Raw genomic sequence first — 14,268 nt, forward strand, 5'->3', positions numbered from 1 at the left:
TGTAACAGCAAGCATTCAAACTATTCATAATTTTTGTTCCAAAATTCTCAAAAATTGAGAACATGGGCTTGATTTTATTTTTTGCTGTGATAACAGTATTTAATGATTTGTGTGGCCGGTCACCAAAGTTTTTCACAACAAGATGTTGTCTGTGAATTACACAATGAACGGTAAATGTCAGGTACAACTACTTTCAAGAATGAATGAATGAATTGACTTTATTTCCTACATCCTTCACACATGAGGAGTAAAAATCTTTACGTTACGTCTCCCTCTAAATGTGCTATGTGCAATCATAGTTATTTAATTTACTTTATAATAAATAGAACAGTCAATGTAACATAGAATACATTCAAATCAGCATAAATTAATCAGTCTGATTGCCTGGCGGAAGAAGCTGTTCCAGAGCCTGTTGGTCCTGGCTTCTATGCTGCGGTACCATTTCCCAGATGGTAGCAGCTGGAACAGATTGTGGTTGGGGTGACTTGGGTCCCCAATGATCCTACAGGCCCTTTTTTCACACCTGTCTTTGCAAATGTCCTGAATCATGGGAAGTTCACAACTACAGATGTGCTGGGCTGTCCGCACCACTCTCTGCAAAGATCTGCAATTGAGAGAAGTACAGTTCCCTTACCAGGCAGTGATGCAGCCAGTCAGGATGCTCTCAATTGTGCCCCTGAAGAAAGTTCTTATGAGTTGGGGCCCCACACCAAACTTCCTCAACTGTCTGATGTGAAAGAGGCACTGTCGTGCCTTTTTCACCACACAGCTGGTAAACTCACGGTGGCGTCTTATTATTGGTGGCTCATCTAGAAACATAGGAATACAGAAAAACTACAGCACAATACAGGCCATTCGGCCCACAATGCTGTGCTAAACAAGTACTTACTTCAGAAATTACCTAGGGTTACATATAGTCCTCTATTTTTCTAAGCTCCATGTACCTATCCAGGAGTCTCTTAAAAGACCCTATTGTATCTGCCTCCACCATCGTTGCCAGCAACCCATTTTACGCACTCACCACTCTCCGTATTAAAAAAAAATTACCCCTGACATCTCCTCTGTATCTACTTCCAAGCACCTTAAAACTGTGCCCTCTCATGATAGCCACTTCAGCCCTGGGAAAAAGCCTCTGGCTATCCAAACGATCAATGCCTCTCATAATCTTATACACCTTTTTCAGGACACCTCTCATCCTCCGTCGCTCCAAGGAGAAAAGGTCAAGTTCACTCAACCTATTCTTGTAAGGCATGTTCCCCAATCCAGGCAACATCCTTGTAAATCTCCTCTGCACCCTTTCTATAGTTTCCACATCCTTCCTGTAGTGAGGTGACCAGAACTGAGCACATTACTCCAAGTGGGGTCTGACCAGAGTCCTATATAGCTGCAACATTACCTTTCGGCCCTTAAACTCAATCCCACGGTTGAAGGCGGCCAATGCACCGTACGCCTTCTTAACCACAGAGTCAATCTGCACAGCTTTGAGTGTCCTATGGACTGGGACCCCAAGATCCCTCTGATCCTCCACACTGCCAAGAGTCTTACCATTAATACCATATTCTGCCATCATATTTGACCTACCAAAATGAACCACCTCACACTTATCTGGGTTGAACTCCATCTGCCACTTCTCAGCCCAGTTTTGCATCCTGTCAATGTCCTGCTATAACCTCTAACAGCCCTCCACACCTATCCGCAACATCCCCACTCAATGTGTCATCAGCAAATTTACTAACCCATCCCTCCACTTCCTAATCCAGGTCATTTATAAAAATCACGAAGAGAAGGGGTCCCAGAACAGATCCCCGAGGCACACCATTGGTCACCGACCTCCATGTAGAATATGACCCATCTACAACCACTCTTTGCATTCTGTGGGCAAGCCAATTCTGGATCCACAAAGCAAGGTCCCCCTGGATACAATGCCTCCTTACTTTCTCAATAATCCTTGTATGGGGTGCCTTATCAAATGCCTTGCAGAAATCCATATACACTACATCTACTGCTCTATCTTCATCAACTTGTTTAGTCACATCCTCAAAAACTTCAATCAGGCTCATAATGCACGATCTGCCTTTGACAAAGCCATGCTGACTATCCCTAATCATATTATGCCTCTCCAAATGTTCATAAATCCTGCCTCTCAGGATCTTTTCCATCAACTTACTGTCACGTACCCCGTGACAGGTTAAAGAACCAGCAGAGATTGAAAATACTTTGGAATCCGGTATTGCTATTAACTAATGGTATTTATTAGTAACTATGCAATACAGTAATATAAATGCCAATAAATCAAACAGGTTAGCAATGATTTTTATATATATATATATATGGAAATATATGAAAACCAAGCTTCTTCAAGTCTAGGGGTAAATAGATTGTCTTACGAAGATGAGTAAAGTTCAGTTCAGTCCGTGGTATTGAGTTGAATGGTGATGGAGAGAGAGAGATATTTAATTCAGGTTAATTAATGTGAGATGTTTGTAATCCAAAGGCGAATGTCATGAGAAGGCAATTATGTCGATATTCCACAGATTCTATGACAGCAATACAGAATAACAATAGTGGTAGGTTATCTCTGAAGTTGTTCCACTCCATACACAAAGTGTCACCAACAGTGACCTTCAACGAATATCCTTTCAACACAAGTGGTACCACACCCGAATTCAGCTACGGGTCATCCCAAAGTGTGGCCACAGGATACTCCAACAGAATCCACGTAGGGATTATCACCAACAGTAGTCTATCACTAAGGGGACCTTCTTCAAGTGGTAAAACTACCAACCCAGGCAAGGATTATCACACACAGGTAGTTTCCACACAAGGTTACCCCAAACACACAACTGTGATAGCCACTTATCCAGTTCCACGACATACGAAATAACTCTAACAGTGATTTGCCACGGGGTGCCTTTCTTCAGTGAACTACCACACCCAAATAAGGGTAACACAAAAGTGATATTCACAATGTACTCCCCTTACCAGAGAACCCACTCCTGTGGATTAACTATGCGACAACCACACCTTCGTATTCGAATGGAATCAAACTCACCCTTACAGACTACTTAGAGAGAGAGTCCAAACAGTGACCTCTTTGTCACTAGGTTTCTTCTGTTTCAAACCTTCTCTCCACTCTTCTCTTCCTTTAAAGTCACCGAACGTGATCACCACAAAAGGGGACCGTTCTTCTGTGGTGGAATTATCAACCCAGGCGAGGGTTGGACACACGAATAACTCCCCACCAGTCACACCTTCTCCACACTGCGAGAGCCACTGATCGATTCTCCTGACTAATACTCCAAAATCCCACCTTTCTGTGGGCACAACAAAGCTCATCCAGTGTCCGAAACCATGTGTCTATCAATCTATCGGCTGAACTTCTGTTTATCTCACCACGCTGAACACCAGCTGTCCATCAAGTAGCTCCTCCCTTCTCTCTCACTGCAAACTCGTTCCAGTTGCAGAAAACTTGTAAGAGTCATTTATCAATACTCAGGATCGATCTCAACTCACCCCTTTTTGGGCTGCTGAAAGTTTAGACCAGGACCTCACTCACTGGTGTCTTTCATTGATTGAATCCATCTTGACTCCGAGCATGTGTTTCTCTGTGTCTGTAACTGTCCTTGTAAAAAGTAAACACGCTGCAGAGAAACCATAACATTGATTGTCCATCAAATAACGCCGCCCTCGGTCACAATGACGACCCACGAGCTGCTCGGTGCCCTCTCTCTCCGAACTCAGCAGAAACTCAAAAGTTAGTCTCAGTTCTTTCTCGTGCCTTAAAGTGACAGTCTACAGAAAATATGAACCTTAGGGGCTCATAACACCATCTCAAAGCAGTCTTCGCCTCTCTCTCTCTTAATAACAAGGTGTCTGGTTTTGAACAATTCTCTCTCTCTTTTTAAAGATACAGTCCATAAAAAATATGACCCCTAGGGGTACATAACATTACCAACCACTGAAGTAAGGCTCACTGGTCTATAATTTCATGGGCTATCTCTACTCCCTTTCTCGAATAAGGGAACAACATCTGCAACCCTCCAATCCTCCGGAACCTCTCCCATCCCCATTGATGATGCAAAGATCATTGCCAGAGGCTCAGCCATCTCCTCCCTCGCCTCCCACAGTCGCCTGGGGTACATCTCATCCGGTCCCGGTGACTTATCCAACTTGATGCTTTCCAAAAGCTCCAGCACATTCTCTTTCTTAATGTCTATAAGCTCAAGCTTTTCAATCCACTGTAAGTCATCCCTACAATCGCCAAGATCCTTTTCTGTAGTGAATACTGAAGCAACATATTCATTAAGTATCTCAGCCATCTCTTCTGGTTCCATACACACCTTTCCACTGTCACACTTGATTAGTCCTATTCTCTCACGTCTTATCCTCTTGCTCTTCACGTACTTGTAGAATGTCTTGGGGTTTTCTTTAATCCTGCTTGCCAAGGTCTTCTCATGGACCCTTCTGGCTCTTCTAATTTCATTCTTAAGTTCCTTCTCGCTAGCCTTACAATCTTCTAGATCTCTATCATTACCTAGTTTTTTTGAACTTTCCGTAAGCTTTTCTTTTCCTCTTGACTAGATTTTCAACAGCCTTTGTACACCATGGTACCCGTACCCTACCATCCTTTCCAAGTTTTCTGTTGCACAACAAGAATGTTGGTGAGTGGAATGTTCTTCTCTTTGAAAAGTTGCTCACCTACCTGATATATTGACTCCCACTTTGTAATCTGCCTCCACACTCCTTGCAAATAGAAACTCTTGAACCATGCTTTCATCTTTTATGAAGTGAACATAACCAAGAAGCAAAGGTTCAATGCCTGACAAAGTTGACTCATCCAACTGCAAAGCAAATTCTGTTGTTCTAAGTATTCTGTTGTCCAAATTCTGATGCACAATATCTTCCACATTCTCAAACACTTCATCTATTGTCTAGGAACAGAGTTGTCTCTGAGCAGAATTGCTTCAATTATTCGGCCTGGTGACTAATGCAAAACCATGCTCAGAAATTCCCTTACTGCTAGCAGAATCACTTTTTCTCCAACTGTATGGGGCTTTCCAGATTTATTAATGAGCAATTTCATTTTTCGTTTGGTCAGCTTCTGCCATTTTCGTTATGGATTAATGTCCACAGTCATTACCTCTTGTTTAAGTCCAACCTCAAGGGCTGCAATCAATAAAAGGGAAAGTTATGAAGTTGTCATAGCTAAGGCAATACCCGACTCTCTGCCTGAAGATACATAATGAGGGGCAACAATATCTTGGTTGGGCCATAGGCTCGAGAAATGTGGTCGAGACCATTCAAAAGAGCAGATTCTGAACTTTACCCCGCTCAACACCATACCCTCATTCACTGGAACCGCATGATTACAGTATGGGAATCGTACTGACTAACACTGTATTACGTAGTGAATGACAATAATATGCAGACCAGGCCCAGAAATGACACGATTTCTTCGCTCCAGATTTCTCATGATATGCCAAACACATCATCAACAGCTATAACACACTTTGAGCAAAGTCCAAAAGAGCAGTGCGTTAGCCAGAGAATGAGGTGATTATGTGATCATTGTAATTAATTGTGAGACACTTAAGATCAAATACTTATAATAAGTAATTCAATTTGTAAATTAAGCCTGTAATCCCTCAGGTGTTCCCCTTGCTACTGAGCAACCCCCCCCCCCACCGTCCCATTAAAAACTTCCACTGCTCCGGGGGGGGGGGGGTGGTGACTATCAAGCCAAGGGAAATAATCTCTCAGCATCTTCAAAGAGAACTTTGGATAGGTATATGGATGGGAAGAGTTTGGAGGGATATGGTCTATGTGAAATAGGTGAGACTTAAGCAGAAGTTCAAGTTGCATTGATAGATGGGCTGAAGAGGCAGTTTCCCTGCTGTACTGATCCTGCCGAGGGTCTTGACCTGAAGAGTCAACTCTATTTCTCTCCAAGGATGCTCCCTGACCCGCTGAGCAGAAATAGCACTTGTGTACGTTACTCTGAATTTCCAGCATTTGCAGAACTCCTTGTGTTTATCACTCTCCTGGAACACTGCATGGTTCAATGGGATCCATTGCATGGAACTCAGTAGGCCAGGCAGCATCTATGGAAAAGAGTAAACAGTCGATGTTTCAGGCTAAGATTGTGCAAAGAATGAGGAGAAGTCAGAGTAAGGTGCTGGAGGGGAGGAAGAAGTGAAGTAAAGATCTGGGAAGTTGACTGGTGAAAGAGATAAAGGGCTGGAGAAGGGGGAATCTGATAGGAGACAACAGAAGATCATGGAAGAAAGGGAAGGGGGAGGAGCACCCGAGGGAGGTGATGGGCAGGTAAGGAAATAAGCTGAGAGGGGGAAACAGGAATGGCGAACAATAAAGGAGAGGATGGAGGGGCTGTTACCGGAAGTTCAAGAAATTGATGTTCATGCCATCAGGCTAGAGGCTACCCAGACGGAATATAACGTGTTGCTCCTCCAATCTGAGTGTGGCCTCATCGCAGCAGTAGAGGCCATGGACTGACATATCGGTTGAAATAGTGAATTGGTTACATAACAGGAAATGCCAAACTTTGACTACAATTCAGAGGTCTGCAACAAACGTACATTAAGATCGGAAGAACAGGAACCAACCATGCAGTCAGTACTCCAAAAGCAGGGGAGGGGAATTGGATTACTTGGAAAATTTTATAAGATGATCAAAAGTATCTGGAAAATGAACAACAAAATTCTTAATTATGTTCCTTACTGGAGATAACTGACATAGTATAAAACCAAAAGGTTTATTAATAGTGTGGTCAGCAGAAGAACAAAGCGTTTTTCAGATGATGCTTCTCTTATAGAAGGCATCTATTTGTCCCACTGCTCCTGTGCTGGCAATGAAACAGCTATCCAACTCATCCAACTGCTCTGCCTTTTTTCCATTACCATACAAATTTCTTCTTTTCAAATATGCGTTCACAAACCCCAAATTCCTAAGCAGCTACTGACATTGGAAGTTTGTTGTAAATCTCAAAACCCACACTGACAAATTATGAGTAAAGAGTAATTCAGAAAATAGGATTCAAGACAAATTAGCTATTTTCTCATCCAAAAACAGTAGTGGCTATGGAAGAGGAGTGGGAGTGTAGTTGGGCCTGCATGGCCCTGTCTAGTCCTTGGATGTCCTCTACAATTTAAACAGTAATACAATTAGAAGATATCTATAATCAGATGTCTATTAATAGATCACAACAATGTTAAGAACTCAGACAAAATGAAACCTAAACTGATTATCCTAAAAATGTTATCCAGTTACCGACCATCTTATCAGTGAACAAAATGATCAAACAAATACTGGGCCCAATCCCATCGAAAAAACTGCAGAGGTCCAATAATATCTGTGCTGAACCTAAAACATGGCTTAGATCTGAAAATCATGATCAGAATCAGATTTATTATCACCAGTATGTGTCGTGAAATTTGTTAACTTAGCAGCAGTAGTACAACGCAATACATAATAAATATAGAAAGAAGTGTGTGTGTGTTTCTTTATTAAGTAGATTAAAGATAGTGCAAAAACAGAACTAATATATTAAAAAAAAGTGAGGTAATGTTCATGGGTTCAATGTGCAGGGCAGAGGTGAAAGAAACTGTTCCTGAATCATTGAGTGTGTGCCTTCAGATTACTGTACCTCCTTCCTGACAGTAACAATCAGAAGAGGGAATGCCCTGGGCGATGGGGGTCCTTAATAACGGACGTTGCCTTTCTGAGGCACCACTTCTTGAAAGTGTCTTGGGTACTACGGAGCCTAGTACCCAAGATGGAGGTGACTAATTTTATGACTTTCTGTAGCTTCTTTCAGTCCTGTGCAGTAGCCTCTTCCCCACCTCCACCCCCGCCGCACTAGACAGTGATGCAGCCTGTCAGAATGCTCTCCATAGTACATCTATAGAAGTTTTCAAGCGTTTCAGTTGATAAACCAAATCTCTTCAAACTCCTAATGAAATATAGCCAACGTCATGCTTTCTTTATAGCTGCATTGATAAGTTGGGACCAGGTTAGATCCTCAGAGATCTTGCCACCCAGGAACTTCAAATTGTTCACTGTCTCCACTTCTGATCCCTCTATGAGGATTGGTTTGAGTTCCCTTGTCTTACCCTTCAGCTCTTTGGTCTTACTGACATTGAGTGCAAGGTTATTGCTGCAACACCACTCAACTAGCTGGTATATCTCACTCTTGTACACCCTCTCATCTCCATCTGAGATTCTACCAACAATGGCTCTCTCATCAGCAAATTTATAGATGGTATTTCAGCTATACCTAGCCACACAGTCATGGGTATAAAGAGAGTAGAGCAGTGGGCTCAGCACATATCCCTGAGCTGTGTCAGTGTTGACCATCAGAAAGGAGGAGGTGTTATCACCAATCCGCACAGATTGTGGTCTTCCGGTTAGGAAGTCGAGGATCCAATTGCAGAGGGAGGTACAGAGGCCCAGGATCTGCAGCTTCTCAATCAGGATTGTGGGAATGATGGTGTTAAATGCTGAGCTACAGTTGATGAACAGCATCCTGACACAGGATTTGTATTGTTCAGGTGATCTTAGGCCGTGTGAAGAGCCAATGAGATTGTGTCTGCCGTAGACCTACTGTGGTGATAGGCAAATTGCAGTGGGTCCAGGTTCTTGCTGAGGCAGGAGTTCATTCTAGCCATGGCCAACCTCTCAAAGCATTTCATTATCATAGATGTGAGTGCTACTAGGTGATAGTCATTAAGGCAGCCTACATTATTCTTCTTAGGCAGTTGGATAATTGTTGCTTTTTGAAGCAGGTGGGAACTTTCAACCGTAGCAGTGAGAGGTTGAAAATGTCTTTGAATACTTCTGCCAGTTGGTTGGCAGCAGTTTTAAGAGCCTTACCAGGTACTCCATCAGGGCCTGCCACCTTGCAAGGGCTCACCCTCCTTAAAGACAGCCTGACATCAGCCTCCAAGGCAGAGATCACAGCAGGGATATTCACAGCTCTAGTTATATTCTCCTTTTCAAAGCAGGCAAAGAAGGCGTTGAGCTCATCTGGTAGTGAAGCATCGCTGACACTCATGCTATTGGGTTTCACTTTGTATGAAGTAATGTCTTGCAAACCCTGCCAGAGTTGTCAAGCATCCAATGTTGCCTCCAACCTCACTCGGAATTGTCTCTTTGCCCTTGAAATAGCGCAACACAAGTCATACCTGGTTTTCTTGTTAAATGCCACAGATCTAGCCCTTAGCAGATGACGAACCTCCTGGTTCATCCACAGCTTTTGGTTTGGTAATGTACAGCAAGTTTTTGTAGGCATACGCTCAACCACACAGGACTTAATGAAGTCAGTAGTAACTGTGGAATACTCATCCAGATTTGAAGATGAACTCCTGAATACAGTAGAGCCCACCAATTCAAAGCAGTCCTCTAAGTGTTCCTGTGCCGCCCTTGTCCATCTCTTCCTGGTCCTCACTACTGGTGCTGCAGTCTTCTCTCTCTGCATATACAGAGAGAGTAGAAGTACTGCCACGTGATTAGACTTTCCAAACTGAGGGCAAGGAATAGCACAGAAGGTGGAAGAGTCTCAACCTGAAACATCAACTGTTTATTCTTTTCCATAGATGCTGCCTGACCTGAGTTTCTCCAACATTTTGTGTGTGTTTACTCCGGGTTTCCAGCATCTACAGAATCTCTGGGGTTCAGATCTGAAATGTTGACTCTGTCTCACTCCACAGGTGCAGCCTGAACCAGTGATTATCTCCAGCTTCTTCTGAGTTTGTTTTACATTTTGCCATACCAAAATGAACTTCCTTCAGCTTTTCAATGATTACCAACATTAATAATATTTTGATTTGGTTCAGAAAGTACTATTTTGTATTTGGCAACATGGAATAATCCTCTTCTGTTGCATCACAGTAAAAGCACTCCCCACCATTAAGCTCATCTGCAAGGAGCGTTGGCACAAGAAAGCAGTATCCACCATCAGGGACCCCCACCATCCAAGGCTGTGTTCTCTTCTCACTGCTGCCATCAGAAAGAAGTTCTCCAAGTTCAGGAACAGTTATTACCATTCAACCAACTGACTTCTGGTAGTTAACAGCGTGGATAACTTCACTCAGTTTAATGCTGAACTGATTCTACAACACATGGTCTCACTTTCAAGGTCTCTACAAGTCATGTTCCCACTATTAGTTATTTACTTGTTTATTATTATTTGGTTCCTTAGCTGGGGGTGGCAATGGAAACAAGTTCTCACTAAATATTAAATGCTCCCAATAGCACGTGCCTCTGACAACCAAGTCCAGCGCCTGGCCTTCACATGTGGCTTAGCTACTAAGCCCAGTGGAAACATTCCTACTGACAGGAGAAGGGGCAAAGACGGTTTACTGTCTCCTTAAAACCAGTCGCTTCAGGCAGATGGGGCTTGTTAACCATGGTTGGCAGTTCATCTAGAAGGAAAACTCTGATCTCAAATCTCCACTGCCTTGCGGCTACTCCCACTCACAGGGAAGGCTTTGGGAATAAACCCCAAGGGAAACATCCGGTGCTGGAGTTCCTAAGGCAGTCCTACATGGAGTTCAATGCTAACTAGCAACTGCTGCGACGCTGCTGGTTCCAAACTGTGTCGGTCTCTGCCGCACCTTGGGTTCATCAGTTGAGTGACAAGGGGGAGCTTGCTACACGCGCAACAGCTTGCTCTTGCTCTCCACATCATACTACCCAGACTTGCGTATCTAGACAGCTAGGACACAATAATCACGGTCAGCTCTGACCAATGGAGGCCTCACTCACTCTGTTATTATTAGTTTTTCATGTATTTGCACAATCTGTCTTCTTTTGCACTTTGGTTTGTCAGTTTTTGTGTGTAGTTTCTCATTGATTCTATTGTATTTCTTTGGTAACTTATATGTACTTTGATAATACATTTACTTTAAACTGATTATTTTGGTACTTTTTACTTTGAAGACTGACTAGATAGCAGGCAATCCTAAACTGGATGCTATGAAACAGGGGAATAATTAACAATTTCTTAGTGTGGGGTTATTGAGAGCAAAGTGACAGAACATGACAGAATTCTTCCTTAAGAGTGAAGTAATGGAATTTGAGGCCCTGAATCTGAACAAAGAAACTACAAAGATATGAGGCACAAATTAGCTAAATGGTTTGACAGTACATAGGCAGTGGAAGATATCTAAAGTGTATATTCATGAATTAAAAGTTGTTCATTCCTGTCCATTATGGTAGTCAGTGGGTAAAAAACAGCCATCACAGAATGGAAAAACAGTGTGCACGAAATTAACAGATATTTGAAGGTTGCTACATCAAGGATGGTTAATGGTCTGTGAAATTCCTCAAGAATGTTAAGAAAATACAAGGAAATGGATGATGAAAGTTGCAGGAGTGAACCTCCAGGATTCCACAGCGAGAGCACCAAATGGAATGGACGAGGATGGAGGTACAGGTGAATCTCTGGAAGGTTGTAGGGAGTTGGTGTAAGGGCAAGGTTTGTACCTCCTATGGCTGCAGGACAAAGTGTCTTGGATTATTCATGACAACAGAAGAATGAGGTATGCCTTATTTGTTTGTTATGTGCCATGTCATATGACATAGACGACCATGGTCTGCAAGTGGTTTGCCATTGCCTTCTTACTGGCTGTGTCTTTACGAGATGGTGACCCCTAGTCATTAGCAATACTCCTCAGAGGTTGTCTGCCTGGTGTCAGTGGTTGCATAACCAGGACTTGTGATATGCACCAGCTGCTCATACGACCATCCACCACCTACTCCCATGGCTTCACGTGACCCTGGAATGGTGGGGGGGGGGGCTAAGCAGGTGCTACACCTTGCTCAAGGGTGACCTTCAGGCTAATGGAAGGAAGCAGTACCTTACACCTCCTTTGGTAGATATGTACTTCCACCCCATCTCCCCAATGCCCCTAAGAGAAACAGGTAAGATACAGGTGTGATGTACCCAGTAGGTGGAGATTCCAGATCCAGGGGTCACAGCCTCAGGCCCAGACTATAATGAGCCTGTAGAATTCTCTACCACAAAGACAACAGAGGGCAGGTCATTATTCGAGGTGATAAGTAAGTTAATGCCAATGGGAGAAAAAAGGAAAGGATGATCAGCTTAATGTTGTTGGATATTAGAGCAGACCCATAGGGCTAAGTGGCCTCTCTTAAGCTTAGCATTATGATTGTTGTCAGTGACGCCGATACAACTCTGCCTCATTGGTGCATCAAAAAGCACACAACTCTTCAACTTCTAATAAGGCGGCAGTTGTCTCTCTACTCAAGGAGTCAGAGAGTGAGAAAAATCAATCCCACTTGTGCAAGCTGGAATAAATACAGCAAGACCTCAATGTTACTCAGTGTGATGCGGCCAGCATACTTTACCAGGGGTAATAACTACAACAACACAACGATGAAGCAAGAGGCTGGAAATTAGCAACAACAAATAATGTAAAGATCAGCAGCAGATCAACTCGTTAATGAAAAAATTGGCACTCTGAAAGTTTGCTGATTCTTTATTCCACAGATGCTGCCTGACCAAATGAGTATTCCTGGACAATCTTTCTTTTTATCATTAAAAAACACTTAATAGAGTAAACCATCCCAAGGTCCAGTACCTACGAGGCAACTTTCAGAGAAAATCTGACAGCAGCCCACAAGAAAAGTTCAGATTTATGTTGAGAGCTCCGTGACAGAGATAGATTTTAAGGAACTTTGTAAAGGAGATAAGGACGTTATGGTGAGAGGGCTATAGATTATGATCTTGAAAACTGAACGAACAGTTACTGTACCATTGGAAGGGCAAAGTAACTTCAACACCACCGAGGAAAATAAAACAGAACAAGCATATCTACTGTACTTTCGTCGTCTTTCAGAACATCCCAAAACACTTGAGAGCTAATGAAATATTTTTAAGGTATAATCCTTCCCATACATGGAAAGTGCAGCAATTTTTATAGAGGATTATCACAAATAAATCAGTGAAATAAATGTGCCAAGAAAGGTGGTAGCAAAGTCTAATATAAGACAGAAACTAAACACAAGTTTCCTGTTCTTTGAATACTATAATACAATCGTTTACACCTGCCAAGTCAGCAGACAGACCACTGTTTCATCCACAAGACAACACCTCTGTGGAGAAAGGCTTCAATCTACAACCTTCTCCAAAACACAGCTGGTTACTGTTCTGGGCACAATCCTGAGAGGTGGGTGATTGAGGTGAGGTGGAGATATCACTGAACCCCCACCCACCGCCCTCCACCAAAGTCCTGCCTTACCTCAGGGTACGGCGGGGGAAGTGTCCAGTGCAGCAGCTTCCCAGGTGGCCTCGGACATCGGCGCCCACATCGCCTCCCACTGTGTTTGGGGATGGTGGGGAAGGAGTGAGAGGGCAGGTACGGGGAGGGGGGCTCAGGCTCCAAGGCTGGGCCGGCCAGGGTCTTGGTCTCTTCACCTCATCTGCCACACACACACTGGGCCCACTGACGTCCCAGAGACAAGCGCAGGCCTCGGCCTCAACTCAGCCCTGCCCAGCCCAGCCCCAGACCCACCCTGCCCAGGAACCCACCGAGACGGGTATGGGGTGAAGGAAGGTGGAGGTTCAGACCCAGCAGGAGTTCCGGGGCGGTGGGCTGGGCGGGGCGAGGGGGGGTAGGCTCTCACTCCCAGACGGCCGCAACTTCTAACTTAAACTCGGGGCTCGGGCCCAGGCCTTCCCCCCCTCAGAATCAGGCCCCAATGCAGCCGAACGTGCTACCCGCCGTTGTCATGGCGATCAGGCCTATCGCCGGGCCGGCGGTGACATCAACGGGCCAATAGGCGGGAGCCATGGGTCAAGTTCGGTTGAGTGGGAGCCGGAAGTGTTTGCACTAGAAGGGGCGGGGCAACAGTGACGAACGTTGATTGATCGGTTGACTACGTTGACTTCGCATCCCTCTGAAGGCGGGACTTCAAAGTTCAAAATAAATTTATTATCGAAGTACATATGTCACCATATACAACCTAGAGATTCATTTTCTCGCGGGCATTCACAGTAAATGCAAGAAACACAATAGAATCACTGAAGACTGCTCCGAACAGGACAGATTCAAAGAGTGAATGTGCAAAAAGACAACTGTACAAATACAACAATAATAAATAAATAAATATAAAGAACATGGAATGAAGTCTTTGAAAGTTAATCCATAGGTTGTGGCAAGTTCAGTGATAGGGTGAGTGAGGTTGAGTGAAGTTATTCCCTCTAGTTCAGGAGTCTGAGCCTGGTGG

At 43.8% G+C, this 14,268-nt stretch overlaps 1 protein-coding gene across 2 annotated transcripts in view; it reads right to left on the reverse strand.

Annotated features, from left to right (window-relative positions):
- Positions 1-13,811, reverse strand: part of LOC140198036 (basic helix-loop-helix domain-containing protein USF3) — a 49,427-nt gene extending 35,616 nt beyond the window's left edge. For both annotated transcript variants that reach the window (XR_011886089.1, XM_072258866.1), the window contains exon 1: positions 13,281-13,811. The gene's annotated coding sequence lies outside the window, so the exon portion shown is untranslated. The remainder of the gene's footprint in view (positions 1-13,280) is intronic.
- Positions 13,812-14,268: the final 457 nt, after the last annotated feature.

The sequence above is a fragment of the Mobula birostris genome, chromosome 5 (assembly GCF_030028105.1).
Source record: "Mobula birostris isolate sMobBir1 chromosome 5, sMobBir1.hap1, whole genome shotgun sequence".
Taxonomy (NCBI): Eukaryota; Metazoa; Chordata; class Chondrichthyes; order Myliobatiformes; family Myliobatidae; genus Mobula; species Mobula birostris.